Raw genomic sequence first — 16,457 nt, forward strand, 5'->3', positions numbered from 1 at the left:
AGAACATATTATATTACCTCACTTTCAAGATCTCAACATGATCTTGTTTCACCATTCCACCTGTACTTTGAATGGATTGTCCTCTGCTTTGTTTCCAAGGCCTCTTTCCTTCAGAACTTGCATTAAGCAATCTTGCTTTCTCTTTCCTCTATTCCTATCTACTCCAAGCCTCTACTGGAACTGCAACAATCTTCCAAGAACTTCAAAAGTTCCCCTTACAGTCTTCTACTGTATTCTCTATCATTCATCAATTAACTAATGCACATGAACTTCTTCTGTGTGCAAACTCCCTTTCGCAGAAATATTTCCTCGCTCTGATTTCGATTCTGCTCTGATACGACAAATGGTGTAGGGTAAAACCTGCACGTACCCACAGTATGCATAAATATGCATCCACACAACTGTCCCAGGTATTTAACTCTGCAATGGAGTCAAATCTTCAACCGTACATGGTTAAGGCCCTTTTGCCATAGTTCCTTTGTTATCAAAACCAATCACCCCGCCTAAACCTCCTATCGGGACTATATCAACTCTCGAGCCTTTGTATAAGACTTTGATTAAAGTCTTTCCTCTAAATCCTTCTATCGGGAATTAGAAAACCTTCAGAACCTTTATATAAACCATAATTCATATATATATAACCATTCCCCTTTTACACATTGGTTACGTATGGGTTAATATATGAAAACCCTTATCAGCACTCCTTTTTCCTTATAACTCTTTTACAAAGGAATTAACTTCCAACATACTTTTTCGCCTACTGTATAGCCTTGTCACAGTTCCCAAGGTTTAACCTCATCGCAATCGGCCTTCACATTCTTTCCTTGGTCATGCATACATATATATCCTCTGCTTTCTGATATGTGATTTCCCTTTAGGATTGGGAAATACACTATCGGCGCTTAATTCATACCCTTTTTGTTTACAAAGGAAAACTCCACCCAACTCATAAAACGAACTTCAAATTCATTAAGACTGCAACTATATTTGTCGTCGGGTCTACTTCCTTTAGTTGCTCCACAGTGTGCACTACATTAAGGCCCAATCTCCGATTAGACGATATCTCTGATCACCGATTAGCACTTAATCGCTATCGGCGTATTGCTCCTTAACTATTCCACAGTCGCTTAGACCTTGATCTCTCCGATATGTGATGAGAGATCAGATCTGGACCGTCGACCTGATGTCATATCTGACGGTTGTTGCTCAATCGCAATATCACAATCACTCTATTCAAATGTCCATTTTAGTCCTCATCCCAATGGTTTTCGCTGATGCGAACGATCTGGGGCCTTGATCCCACAGATCTAATGGCTCCTGAGCACTGATGCTTTACTCCTCACTATCTCTTTACTTGTGTTTTTTCCACCATTTCCTTCAATATTCTCTTTATGGTTTGGTTGCTCTGAAGGTTATGATCTTTCACTATTTCTACTGCGCCATCTAAACTGAGCTTAAGTCTTTGAACTCTCAACTTGTTGTCTCCCCAGAGCTCCGCTCTGCTGCTTCAATTGGACTCAATGGACCATTACGATCCTTATGAATCGATATCCTCTCTCTGCATGCTCTTCACCAGAATTCTGCCTGCAATCAAAGTTACAGAACCTACGAATTCATCATTTATATGTAATCCAATCATTCAAGATAATTTCGTGCATTCACATAATCCGGAATAGACTCTTGTTTATATAAATATGAACAATTTATACATATCGAGACTCTTTGTCTCTCATGGGCCTATTCTTCAATATTAGTGACCTCCCTTTTTTGACTCTACCCGTAGGCTTACATATATGCCAGGAGTTCTGTTGAACTGTCCTGATTCGGCTCCTATATCTACTGAATTGACTCCTAAATCCTCTGTCCACTATGTTTACTTCAATTAATTTCTAAAAGCTCTCTCTCGTCCTTGAATCATGCAACTGTTTAAGATTTATAGTTGAATTTGGACTCTTTTGGTCTTACTGCCCACTCATGTTCTCATTTATTCAAGAGTACTTATAATATCCTCCCATTATCTAATTAAATCACTAAAAGGCCTAAATTACATTAACTTGAGACTTAGGAAAACTATTTCCTAAAAATACATGACCCCCCTATGTCTACTTTAATTACAATGATTTTCCTTGGGCTAAATGCTCCTGCATCAGATTTGAAACATTTTTGGAGGGGTGAGGGAATAATGCCACACTCAAAAGATGTAATTGTATTCTTAGTAATTTCAACGGAAAGTAAATATGTAATGGTCTTATGCTCTAATGGGATGTAATTTTCCTATGGGACATTCTATTAAATGTAAGGATGTAATGCTCTTATTCTCCAATGGGATGTAATTTTTCAAAGATTGGGGAAGTAACACACCCACTTGAAGTTTGTTGGGTAAAGAAAACATGCCACTTGAAATGACACCAACCAATGTTATTTATGTGGACATAATATCAAATATTTCTTAGTCATTTGGTGGAGGTAAGATTCCTACTTTTCATTCTTGTTCTTTCAGTAATTTGATGGACAAGCCAGTACCACTAGTGACACTTTATCTTTATTAGAAAATATATTATTAAACTTACATCCTTACATTTTTTGCTTATTCATTTAGATTTCATGATTGAATAGAGTGTATATCTATTCTTGCATACAATGTCATATTTTTGGGAAATTTTGAAACTATTTCTTAGTATCAATAATCCAATATTGTTTTACCATGATTTGGTAATTGTTGATAGGATATATGTATTATTGAAGGAATATATTAGGATTTAATTTATTAAAGGGTGGTAGTATACGGTGCCCCACATTCTTGGTAAACATGTTTTTCTCTATAGACAATTGAATTTTTGTCCTAACTAGTGTTGTTATATGTGAATATCATCAAATCATTAGCCCATATTGATAAGTGTTAATAAAATATTGGCCACCTTCTTACATAGATGGACTAGGTGTTTCATGAATGGAGCTAATTACTAGTCATGCATGTATGAGAAGTTATATGGTATAAAAGGAACACGTGTAAGTGAATGTTAAATTTGTGGCACATGAAGCACTAGTGTGGACTATAGGCTACATATAACACAAGTATAACCTTAAGGTTCCCATAGAAAAAGTATCTATGTGGTACTTATGGTGCAACTATTAATTTGTGTCATATAGGTTAATGGTGAAATGTATGTCCATGTGGTGCTTATTGTAGAATTATGAGTTTTATTGTTGTGTAACCTATGGCACTAATAGTGCCATGTGACTAGTAATGATAATAAAGTGAATAATGCTAAATTATATAAATTGACTAATATTAATGTGTGTGGAGTTTAATGTAAGTTATATTGAGTACTTGTTGGACTTGACACTAAAATTTTCAATTTCTGAGAACCACTCTTATATGTAAATAATAATCTATGGAAAATGCATGAAAGTGTAAAGGTATTTTGGGTCAAGAGTGTCTTTAGGATGGTATATGTGGCCCAACAATGACCATCATGCTTTGGCATATGTAAAAATGATAGGTTTTGATTGAGTTGACCTAAAGACTACATGTTGTGGCTCAAAAGGGATTAGGGTGACCCTTGATAATTGTTGCACCACCAAATTCCTATATTTTACCAAGAAACTTTTTTAAACCATACTATTGAATTTTTGTAGAAGATGTAACATCACCACACTTCTTGTGTGATGTGGCACTCAAACATTCATAATAATTACATTATGGTACTTATAATATTTTTGTGCGACTTTTATGATTGTTGATGTGACATTAATGAACACTTGTTAAAATATTTAAAGGAAGGGTACAAGAGAAAACAATTGTAGAGAAATATGTGACATTTATCACCCATGCAAAGGGAAGAGGATATTGAAAATTCCCTTTATATCTATAAGAAAAAAATACCTTAGGTCAACATCATATAGATGTCAATAAATTAAATTGAAATTACATCAGTAAAGTATAGACATTTTTTTTGGAATATTTTAAGTTGAAGGGGGAGAACCCTTGTATGAGGCGGACGTCAAAAGTTGGGGTATGTTAGTGGAGAAGAAAGTGATAGTAGTGCATGCACTTCTCATGGATGGAGTTGGATTGACAAAGAATGATTATGTAGATAAATGATTCTATTATTCAAAATGTCAAGATGGAATAACGTTTATAGTATTTTCCATATGCGAATATAAAAATATGACCAATGAAAAAAAATGAATGAATTAAATTGGTTTAATGTTCCATAAGTTTGTTTTGTATAATTTATTTATGTTCAATTAGGAAATTGTTATTTTCTTGTTCGACATTTAGCTAACTTTCTGGATCATTAAATTCCTTACCATATATGCTGTGTAAGAATGATAGTTATAATGTTACAGTAACTTTAATTGAGATAAAAATGTGTAGTGAGTTTGGAATTCTTCATTTATGAGAATTTGGGGCACCACTCATAACAACCTATGGTAGGTCTATTAATAGAATTTGTGGGGTGGAGTGGCTGGGGGGTGGGCGGTGGGTGCGAGCACTGCTTCTTGATGAATGATGTCATCACCACTTCTTAAGTCGTTAGGATTGAGGGTTCATTGGTGTTTTGAAGAATATGTTAAGCAAGTAAAAAGGTTGACCAACTCTCACTTCGCATTGGAATTTTTACATATATGGATCGGCATACCAGTCAATTTGGACATGGAAAGACCCATTAGATATTATTATTCATGAATATAGATTTATTTTTAATATATTAGCCAAAAATATGGATGTTTAAGTTCTTATATGTTTGGGACATAAATTCTAGAGCTTGAAAGACTTGGCATGCTTTATTACCTGAGTTTGGATTACTTCATTTAGATTGATAACAATTTGGAAGCTCCAACGAGTACTAATCCCAATATTTATTTTTATAACCTCGAAATTTGTACCTTTGGATCCATTTGGAGACTTTGGTTATGGATACATGCTATTCCCATCTAGATATATGAACTAAAAAGGTCATATAAGTGGATTAGGTCATACTTTTCCTTCTAAAAAAAGTTGGATAACTAATGGAGTTTAATGGATGTAGATGAAAAACCATTGAACTCACTTTATATAGTGTTTTCATTTGTATCCTCCTTCAAGATGCATGCCTTTGCATGGATTCTATTTTTTTTCGGACAATCATCTAAGGGATATCTTCACAAATGGGGTTCATAGATGAGCTATGTTGCACTATGTCAATAATGTGTAGTGTGCTTAATTAATATGAGAATATATAACAAAAAATAACTTAAGAATAACATATCCACATAATAGATTAAAAAAATGAACAAAATACGATTGTAAGAAACCTCTTAAGGTAGGGTAACACCATGAATTACTCCTTAAGGAAGGAAAACACTCCACAAGAAATGCTTGTTACAATTACACTATTCTTCAAAATACATCCCATTACATTCATTATTGTTCTCTATATAATACTATCTGCATCCTAAGAACATTCTATATAAGAAAATTTCTAGTAGGAAGAACCCTCTATTCAGCCTTATTACATTACTACATGGGCCTTATTTACTAGATGTGGCTTATTTCTACACATCATTTTGTCACATTAGGAAAATGACCATACGTCTAGATCTTTAGTTATCCATAAAAGTGTTCCAAATCACCCCCTACAAGGTTAGAACCCAAACAATCCCAAAGAGAATTAAATTCCTGGATCTCAAGGCTAAAAAACCTATTTTTGGCTTCCTGTGTAGTTACCTAGTCCATTTTTGCACATACGTAGAAGAGACCACTAGAAACTTCACAAAAGTATTCTTTGTCTAACACTATGACCTGTGCACATCACTTAATGCAAGTAAAAATAAAAAGCAAAGTATAGAAGATTTGTTAGTCGAATCTTTCCAACTAACAACTTCGAATGGATGCCTACTCAAGCCTGATCCCTCCCATCATGGATCCACTTCCCTCTCTTTATGGATACCCTACACCACCATTTGTGGGTCTCATCCATTAGGAAATGGATCCCAAACCTCCTCCTCTTGGCCTATAAATCAAACACAGGCCAGGGGATTGGGGAGAACCATTGAAGGTAGGCTTATGCTGTAGAAAGAAGGCTAGGAGTATTTTCATCCAAGGAGAGGGTTGGAGATTGTGAGAAGAGGCTTGTAACATCAAGGCTTTGAGGTTGTAAGTTTTTTCTCCATTTTATTTAATAAGAAACAATTGTTATTTCCTAATTATGTCTTTTTTGATATCATTTGTCAAATTCATTAATCATTCACATAGGTTATGATTGGTTATTGGTTCAATTTATGATATATGATGAGTTAAGTGGTTCATTTATATTTAATATTATATACTATATGCTTTGATCCTTTGTGTGTTTCTGTCTATGTCGATCTACTTCAAGACATCATGGAGAAGCTGTGGAAAGCGTTGGAACAATCTCTAAAGCATCAAGGGGAAGTTTATTGTCAAAGACACTAAAAGGGACTTCGATAGGCATTTCAATAAATGGTAAGTGATCTCTCTCATATTGTTTGTTTCGATCAATAATAAGCTAAGGAACGGTAGCAGTTCTTTCTTGTTTGTTACTAGATTTCTTTGAGGTTCAGGGAGATCCATATTATTTGCAAGAGGGATTAGTTCGCCTAACACCTCTATACACAACAATAAATAGCCACCTATCTATTATTATCCCCTTTGTGTACCTCCCTCGGTACTCCATATTATCCCCCCTAAGGGTACACTACAACCTTAGGTACCTCCCTAAGTACCCCATATTATCCCCCTATGTACACCATATTCTATCCTCATTCACATGTTTCATTCTTGAAACATGAGAAGAAGCCATACAATTTGTTTGGATACGTAATGTAGCTAGTTGGTACCAAGCACAAGAAACCATCCACCCTAGAAAAATGTGGACATGGGGTCCAAATTCTTCCTTCCCACCTCAATCTTTATTCTTGTTGCTCTTTTAGTGTCATGGGATCATTTTTATACTCCAATACCTATATGTAGTGTTGTTAGGATTTCATGCACCTCCATACCAGTTTCCTTTCTAGTTCCATGTTGGTCTATAAGTTTTTCGTTTTGTCACTCCTTTACTTTGATGATTATTTTTTCTCCAAGTGGTGTCGGTGGTGATATACAAAAACCTTAGATATTGGTTCTCCTTTCAAAGATTCTTTAACATAGGGTTTCTTTGATTCATTGAGATTCATAGTTTTTTTTCTTTTTAATGCCATTCATGGGGATTTTCTTCATAATCATCTATATATTTTTCTCATGATTCAACCTTGGAATTTTCATTTGAGGTGTCATTAGGAACTTCAATTATTTTTGTTGTGGTAACTTCTTCATGTAGAACCTTAGGCTCTTCTTGTTTACTAAGAGACATAACTTATAATATGATTTTCTTTTTCTTATATCAAAGCTTCATAATTTTTTTTGCACATTGATATTAATTGTACAAATTGATTCCATCATGGATATCTGAGAATATCATCCACATATTTTATATCTATAAATGAAAATATGAATGCAACACATATTTATCGACAATAGGCTTCAAATGTCTAAAAATTTGAACATTCTTACCCTTAACTTGTGTGATTTAAATATACTCTATATAAAGTTGCAATCTTTTAGCCAAGTTAATATTAATGAAATTATATTTGCAATTGGAGTTAAAAGGAAAAATGATATTCTCTTATTGAATGCATCCATGAACATGTAATATGGAGTTGCCACATGAAAATAAACCCATGTTGTTCCCTTTATGCTTCTTCTTGGCATGGTACAATATATCACAGTATAGTTACTTAAATTATGGAGTTGATAATTATGTTGTCTTTTCACAGTTAATTCCATATGATAGAGATGTCCTCTAAGATAGTTGATATTTATACTTTATCCATTTTATATATTTTTCAGTACAAGGGCCAACATTTGTAAAACCATCTTATTTGGAAGAAAATGCATAACAAAAGCGAGGGTTTATAAGAATAACTTACTTTTCAATGGAGATATCCTTGAGGAAGCTAAATTAAAATGGTCATAACTTCTATTATACTTCTATGATTGAATATTATGACCGCAATTATGAAATTCCATGTCCACTTTGCATCTATTGGAACTAGTTTGATTTAATTCTAGACATACTCTCAAAATATATATGATGTGCATCTCAAAATATATATGATATTCATATCATATGGCCATCCCAGGAAAAATCCTAAAATAACTTATTTGAAATCAACGATAAATCCACTTTCCAAACTCTAATTTGGATGATTTTTTAAATATTTAATTATTTTTTTTTATGAGGAACTTATACCTACAAGTAGTTTCTTCAATTTTTTGCTTAAAATGCTATAAGAGATGATTTAAGAATGATGGCTCTCTTTTTCATTTGAAAAGCTATGAAATAGTAAAAGGAAATTCTTCCTTTTGACCTAAGAAAGAGATTTCATATTTTATTTGTTTAGTAATCAATAAATGTGGTAGAAATTTAACTTAAAAATAATAGATCTACACAATAGATAAAATAATGAACACAAGATAATTGTAAGAAAAATATCGAGCTAGGGTAACAACATGAATTATTCCTTAAGGAAGGAAAACCCCCATAAGCAATGCTTTTTGCTATTAAAATGTTCTTCATAATATATCGCATTACATTACTTCTTTATATAATACTATCTACCTCCTAGGAATATTCTAGATATTGAACTTTTTGACGACTAGAACCTTCTAGTAAGTCTTCTTACATTAATTGTTTTCACACTATTACATGGGCCTTATTTACTAGAGATGATATCCATACATAACAATACATAGCGACATATCTATTATTATTCCCCTTGGGTACCTCCCTAGATACTGCATATTATCCCCCTTAGGGTTACACTAAACATCACCCTAGGTACATGATATTTCCTTCATATATACAATATGTATTGGGACCATCCATCACCTATTTTGGGGATGTACAATTACTTATGCTTGTTGGAATTATATTTATAACACTTGTCATTACATCATCTTTCATAAGTTCACCAAAAAGTTTCTTTACTAGATGAGGATGTATCTATTGGATCATTCCGCTTTAGGTTTAACATTATACTAGGATTTTAACTCTTTTATATGTTTTGTTGGAAATTTCAATGTAAAGATGTTTCTAGTGATGATATTTTATCGCTTAATGGTTTTAAAGAAAGGTTGTTGGAAAAATTAAAGTTTTAGTAGAAGTTGCAAAAATATCTCACTCATAACAAAATGTGTGTAGATATTTTCTTGAAATATAATTATATATATAACTAACATTTCTTTTAAAATATAAATTTTTTATAACCTTTTATAAGTTCATTAAACATACTTACTCAATACAAAACTAGTGTTTTCTTACATTCTAGATATCAATGTTCTTGATTTATTCTTTCTTTCTCAAAAATTAGATTTCTAGTGTTTTCTTACATTCTAAATATCAATGTTCTTGACATACTCTTTCTTTCTCAAAAGTTAGATTTCCCTTATGGTACAACACACTTGTACAAATAAAAAAATGATTTTTCATTGTTATCTACTTATTCCATTGCTTATTATTTTATCATTATCCACTTATTGAAATTATGTTGCAACACACTTATACACATTAAGAAATAATTTTTCTATATCTTTTTATTAGTGCATTGTTATCCACTTATTCCATTATTATTGCATTGTTATCCACTTATTCCATTGTCATTTGTTTATAAAAACAAACTTACCTTCATCCTCGATTTACAGTTACTATACAAAACTCCCAACAACAAAAAATAATGTTTCCACTTACCTTCATCCTCCGTTTCTTATAACTATACAAAATTCCAAAAAAATAATATTTCTTATATCCCATCTAATATTAATAAAATCAAACACTATTATAATTTAAATAAAACTATTAGTACTATCACTAATACTTTTAACTAATTTTTAAAATACATTACTATTTATAAAATCAAACATTAACTAATTTTTAAAATACATTACTATTTATAAAATCAAACATTATTATAATTTAAATAAAACTATTAGTATTATCACTAATACTTTTAACTAATTTTTAAAATACATTACTATTTATATCTACGTAATATATACTATAATTCGCTGATAGGTGTATATATTTCAAGTTAGGGTGGAAGTCCACGTGTTGACGTTTTATTTTTTTATTTAAAAAGACCGCTGAGATTGAATGTCCTTGGAATATGCTAAGAATATGCTTCGTCTTAGAGCTTGATTAGGATGAAAACGACTGTGAAACGTTGGAATTAAATTGAAAGAAAGTGGAAAGAATTGCTAATATTTTGCGGGTGTGCTTCGATCAATGTAGGTTGACTTCATAAAAATATTGTAATATTAATAAAGTAATATTAAACAGAAAGAATAATATATATGGAACAAAAAAGTAATTAAAATACAAAGTTTGAAGAAGATAGGGTAACATTAATAAAATAATATTAAAAAGAAAGAATAATATATATGTAACAAAAAATAATTAAAATAAAATGAATTAATCAGTATTTAAAAGGATTGATAAGGAATTAAACTAATGAAAATTTAATAAAAATAAATATATATTAAAAATAATAATATATATAAAAAATAATATTAAAAACATATAGAATTAATTAGTCAATAATAATATTATTTAATAAATTAATATAAAAATAATAATATATATAAAAGATAATATTAAAAAAATATATAATTAATTAGTCAATAATAATAAAAATTATTTATAAAACTATAAAATTAAAAAAATAATTAATGGATCGTGTAAAAAAAATATATTAATTATTTAATAATGATAGACATAAAAATTATTTATAGAAAATTAAAATTAAAAAGCAGTTAATGGAATGCTTAAAAAAATATAAATTAAAAAATTATTTATGTCAAGTTTATAAAAACCTTGAAAATAAAGAAAAATTATTTAAAAAATAAAAAAAATAATTAATGGATCGTGTAAAAAAAATATATAATTAATTATTTAATAATGATAGACATAAAAATTATTTATAGAAAATTAAAATTAAAAAGCAGTTAATGGAATGCTTAAAAAAATATTTTTAAATTAAAAAATTATTTATGTCAAGTTTATAAAAAACCTTGAAAATAAAGAGGATGGCTCGTTTTCTTTTTAGGTGTTTCGAAAGAAAAGAAAATTCATACTGAGCAATATTTTTATGCGAGGTCTTATCATTTCTCTGCTCAGAAATGGGGTGTTCTCTGCACTCTAGCTACTTCTCAAAGTAGCAAAAGTCTTAAGGTTAAGATAGACCCTAAGGATCGTAGTTCTAGAGCTAACCTCCCTTTCATCCAAGGGACGACTGACAAGATTGCAAGAATCCTAAGGAAGCACAACATTCCCTCTACCTTTCGACCCCTTAACACCATTAGAATTTCCTTGAAATCGGCAAAAGACCATGTGGACCCCAAGGATATGAAAGGTGTTTATGTCATCCCATACTTCTGTGGAACATCATACATTAGTGAAACAAGCCGTTCTATTAATCAAAGGATTAAGGAAGATGTTGTGGATATTAAGCATGGGAGCACCCGCTCTTCTGCCTTAGCAAAGCATGTTGTGAAGACCAAGCATCAGATATGCATTGAAGAGGCTAGGGTCATTGCAAAGATTTTTCACTTTTATCACTGTAAAATTTAGGGAAGCCATTGAAATGAGAGGAGACCCAGTAATCTTAATAAGTAATCTTAATAGAGACCACGGTTGGAAAATCAGCAGCTCAATTTTTCTTCCCCAAGGTTTGTTTAATTTCCCCACCTATTTTACAATCGATGAAATAACAAAAAATTAAATTAAAACACATTTAAATTTAATAATTTTTATCATTTTATTTTATTTTAAACAAATTACATTTATAACCAAGATAACTACAATCTATGAAATAATAAATAATTAAAATTAAAATACATTCAAATTTAATTCATAATTATTCAATTTCTTTGAATGAATAAATTAAAATAATTAAACAAATTTCATTTATAGAAAGATATTTTTTAGTTTGTAACTAAATAATATATCTATTTATTTAATATTATTATTTTTTATTTGACTTAAATAATTTCGATTAAGCACAGGATTATAAGTGGAGAAAACCCTGGGGTAGTTAAATACTCCAGGACTATTAACTACTAATCGGAGAAGAATGATTTACAAAGAAATTGTCTTTTTGCACCATAATGTTGGCGGCAGGAGTTTACAATGTATATCCTATGTTCAAATCTGTGTCTTGCTGTGACTGAATATTTTTCTGGTTTCTGCCTTTACTCCCTCTTGTCTCCTCGTCCAACGTTGCCAGAGAAACTCTAATAAACACTGGTGAGTTAATTTTGGCCCCTCCTTCACAGTTATTTTCACATGGTCATCCGACCTGTGGCTAATAGATCTCGGTTCCCGTCTTCACATTTCCATGATGCAAATGCTTTGATACCAAAATCATGTCTTAATCTCTGATCCGTGGGTCATGGATCTCTGTTCTGAGCTTGGCACTCCCAGGATGCAAGTGCTTTGATTCCGAAACTATATGTTTTAACACCTGTCCTATGTCCTATGGGTTATGGATCTCTGCTTTCGGCTTTGCATTTCCAGGATGCAAATGCTTTGATACCAAAACTATTTAACTAGTGAGAAGAAAGTTTTCTCCAATGGTTTTAGCATATTTTAGAAATCAACGCATTGCCCCGTATTGAATCCTAACTGTAGGCAAGATGGTGTGTTTTCCGGGAAAAATGTTGTGGCATTTATGTGTGCCACTAAAAGCTCCCATAACTGATAATATCTGCGCAAATAATTCTTCTACAGCCTCAAAAAGCGTTGTGCATGAATAGTTTAAAGTGAACAGCAAACTACATGAATCCACACCATATATTAAGCATGGGATTATACTAGAGAAGCCCTGTCCGGATAAAAAAATTCGAAGACTATATTAATCGAGAAAGGAATGAATTATAGAATTTGGTAGCAAAGAAATATACAATCTTCTTACACAGTGATGTTGGTAGCAAGTGTTTACGATTTACATCCTCTGTTCAATACTGCGCTGTGCTGTGACTATGGCATGTTTCAGGCCTCTGCTTTTTATCCATCTCCTTTTCGCTGCTTACTCGTCTGTCCCCGTAACACTGCAGAAGGTAGGGTTTGTAACTGCATTCTTTTTTATAATCCAAAATTGGGTAGTCTTTAAAACCTAGGTTGGAAATTTAGAGTAGAAAATAAGGGGAATTTTGATAAGATTATGATAAAATTTGGTAGAAATTTTTGAGTAATTTGGATCTTATGCTTTCGGAATGAAGCATTCCTAGAAGGGAGGTAATTGTTATGGCCCTCCAGTGAATTTAAGGAGTCCTGGAACTGGAACTACACTAGTAATGGCTGAGAATTAGTATATATTTGGTGTAAATATATGATATTATTATGATCATTGACATGCACAATTGTCTATGATCATTTGATATTGCAATCTTTTGGGTATCAGGAGTTATTCTCCTAGTATCTGAGGAGTCATAGTACAGCTTATCATTATTCTTCTTAGGAATTGTGCTCCTCATTTATATTTGACGTGTTCAGGGTTTATTATGTTCTTTTGGGTGTTTTGGATCAAAGTAGTCTACTCTGATGAAAATTCTATTGATTCCATATTAACAAAGGATCAACAAAATTGGTAGTGCTAATTCTGCCATGGCAAACCCCTCAGCTCCAGGTTGGTTGCTCTATATGAATTGTTGACGTTCGTTTTTATCTCAATTCTACAGGTTACAACTCTGCAAGTTAAAATAGTATAGAATCGTAGATCCATATTAGCTTTCGTGTATATATATATATATATATATATATATATATATATATATATATATATATATATATATATATATATATATGGAAGAGGGTTTAAACAGGTTGAAGGAATGTACGGTGAGTGCAGGGTTCCAGCAATTGAATGATGAGGCGACACAGGTAACGCAGAGTATATTTATTTGAAAATTCTTTGTGTCTATCCCTCTGATTATTGGTTACAAATAAGATTGGCTCAATAAATGGGGAATTGATTTGATTTTAAAAATTTCATGCAACGATGTGAAGTGAAATACATCCTCCATTCCTGTAAATTTATGTTCAGTGTTTTTCTTTTTTCTTTTTTATCTGATAGCAGGCGGCTTACGAATATGGAGCGCCAGTAATCATTGAGAAAGAGGTTAACCATGCAGCATCTGCCTTTCTTTAAGCCGAGAATTTCAATTATTCCTCAGTCTGGAAAATTCGGTGGTAGATTTGTGAGTAGTGGGTATTGGGTAGTAAAATGAAGAATCTGAGCATTTATCTTGATTAGATTCTCTACATCCATGGTTAGGTGGCAGCAAAGTTAGATCCCTCATTGCACAGCAATCGAGAGAAACAGGGCCTGCCAATATCACTGTTCGAAATGGTGCAAAAGTAAATTCAACCATTAGCTACATGGATTTTGTTATGGTCTCTTAGGAGCATTTGATTAATAATGGTATTTTGTTATGGTCTTTTAGGTGCATTTGATTAATAATGGTTTTTTCAAAATTTGAGGATGAATTTTGAATTATTTCTTCTATTCCAGAAGCATTGACAACAGTGCAAGGACGAGAGAGCAGCAGAAAATGCTTGGCAGACTGTGCCCTTGAATTTGGCAGGGATGCCTTTAGAGGTATTTATCTATTGATCAAACCATGTCAGTCCTAATGCTACAGAGATTATGTGAAGACTATTTGACCTCACTGTTATGAGAACATATGAAGCAATTTGAACAACTACAGCTACAACGTCAACAATAATGTTTCAGCCTTGCTTAAGTCAATGCAGCGCAATCAAACTTTCCAAAAGCAGAAGTTCCTAAGCGCATTGAATGACAGTCAACAGAATTTCAGACTTCCCTACATTCAGAACATGCATTGGACCACCTAAGCAACTGCTCATCACAAAGATTTTGAATTCTTTTCAACAGGACTAAGATTGGTATACGTCAAAATTTTCTGGATACTCACTCAAAATAGATTGTTCTTTCTACAACTGATCTGTATAATAGTTTCTATGGTATACATGAAAATTGTCATAATTTGTGCATGGAACGAACGGTAGCAGCTTACTATATTCTGTGTATAGCAATAGGTATATACAATCAGTGTATCAGGTGCAAAGAAACTGTCTATGGCTTCAGGCCTTTATTCATCAGACCATTGTAGCATTTCACTATGGTATATTATTGTTTATAGAGGAGTAGACAAGTTGTTCATACAAAAGCCTTCCTAAAGATGAGAAGGCTTATACTTCCAATTTCTGCATAAGAGCAGAAACTTGTATGATAATATTCCTATATTCAATCAGAAGGTTTGCAGTTAAAATCTCCATAGTATTCATGGGATGCATAGCTATAACAATCATCAGATCAGAATGTTTGCAAGAGATCAGGAGACCCATATCTGCAATTAAGTTTCTATATCAAACCATACTAAAGCAACAATATCAAATAAGGAGGAGACATTACATAAGAAAGTCTCCAAGACTTGCTAATATTGCTTGTCATGGTATGAAAAATCTGGTTTACCTCTGTATCAGATCTGTAAAGATCTTAGAATGAGATCCAGACATATTAATGTGAAAATTTCTGTGTATATTAGATATAAAAGATTTGAGTTTTGGGTTATCAAAGCTATAGATTGAGAACTACATGGATTGCTTGATAGGATGGCTGGTTCGATTTGTATATGAGGATTGCTAGCTTCTTTGTGGTGGTAGTGTGAGATCAATTGGGAATTGCTACTCGTTTCATACTTCAAGAGGGAAATGAATTTCCCAATGATGGCGGTGATGAAGGAACCCAGCAAAAGCACAGAGAATAGCATAGCTGATTGAATAAAAAAATCAATTGTGTAAATACAAATAACACACCCTACAAAGTGATGTCTTCTTTTTCTGTAAGGTTATCATTTTATCAGTATTTATAGAACATAAACAGTTAGCAAAGCTACAAATGTGAAATTTTAATTGGTCTCTGTTAGTCAATTCCAGTTTGTGCCCATATGGAATACTGTCCAGCGTGTTTCTTTGCAAAATAACAATTGGTTTTCTGCAGTATGAAGGAGCTGCAGCAGAAGATGGCCGGAAGCCAAGCATCTTTGACACTTTCACTCACAGGGAAGGTATGTTTCATCACATATCTTCATTCATCCCTTCATTTGCATTCTACCCAGTTCCTTACTTTACTTTGGGACTTTCAAGGCCAAGGCTGGAAGTGAGCTGTTGTTTGTTTTAACTGTATTGTCAGGGATTACTATGGATTGAGGTAAGGGAGATGTAGCCGTTGATCAATACCATCGTTACAAGGTATTATTATCTGCAAATCTAAGAACAATAAATGTCACTAGGACAACCTATATGTAGTGGCTACTTGTAAGCCATCCTCAA

General features: G+C 32.3%; 1 pseudogene; it reads left to right on the top strand.

The window, feature by feature from the left end:
- LOC149158611 (putative beta-glucosidase 6) overlaps positions 1-16,457 on the top strand; it is a 151,425-nt pseudogene that overhangs the window by 133,142 nt on the left and 1,826 nt on the right.

Source organism: Pinus tabuliformis, chromosome 5_2 (assembly GCF_031772625.1).
Source record: "Pinus tabuliformis cultivar Carrire ecotype Pingquan chromosome 5_2, CPIR1, whole genome shotgun sequence".
Lineage (NCBI taxonomy): Eukaryota > Viridiplantae > Streptophyta > Pinopsida > Pinales > Pinaceae > Pinus > Pinus tabuliformis.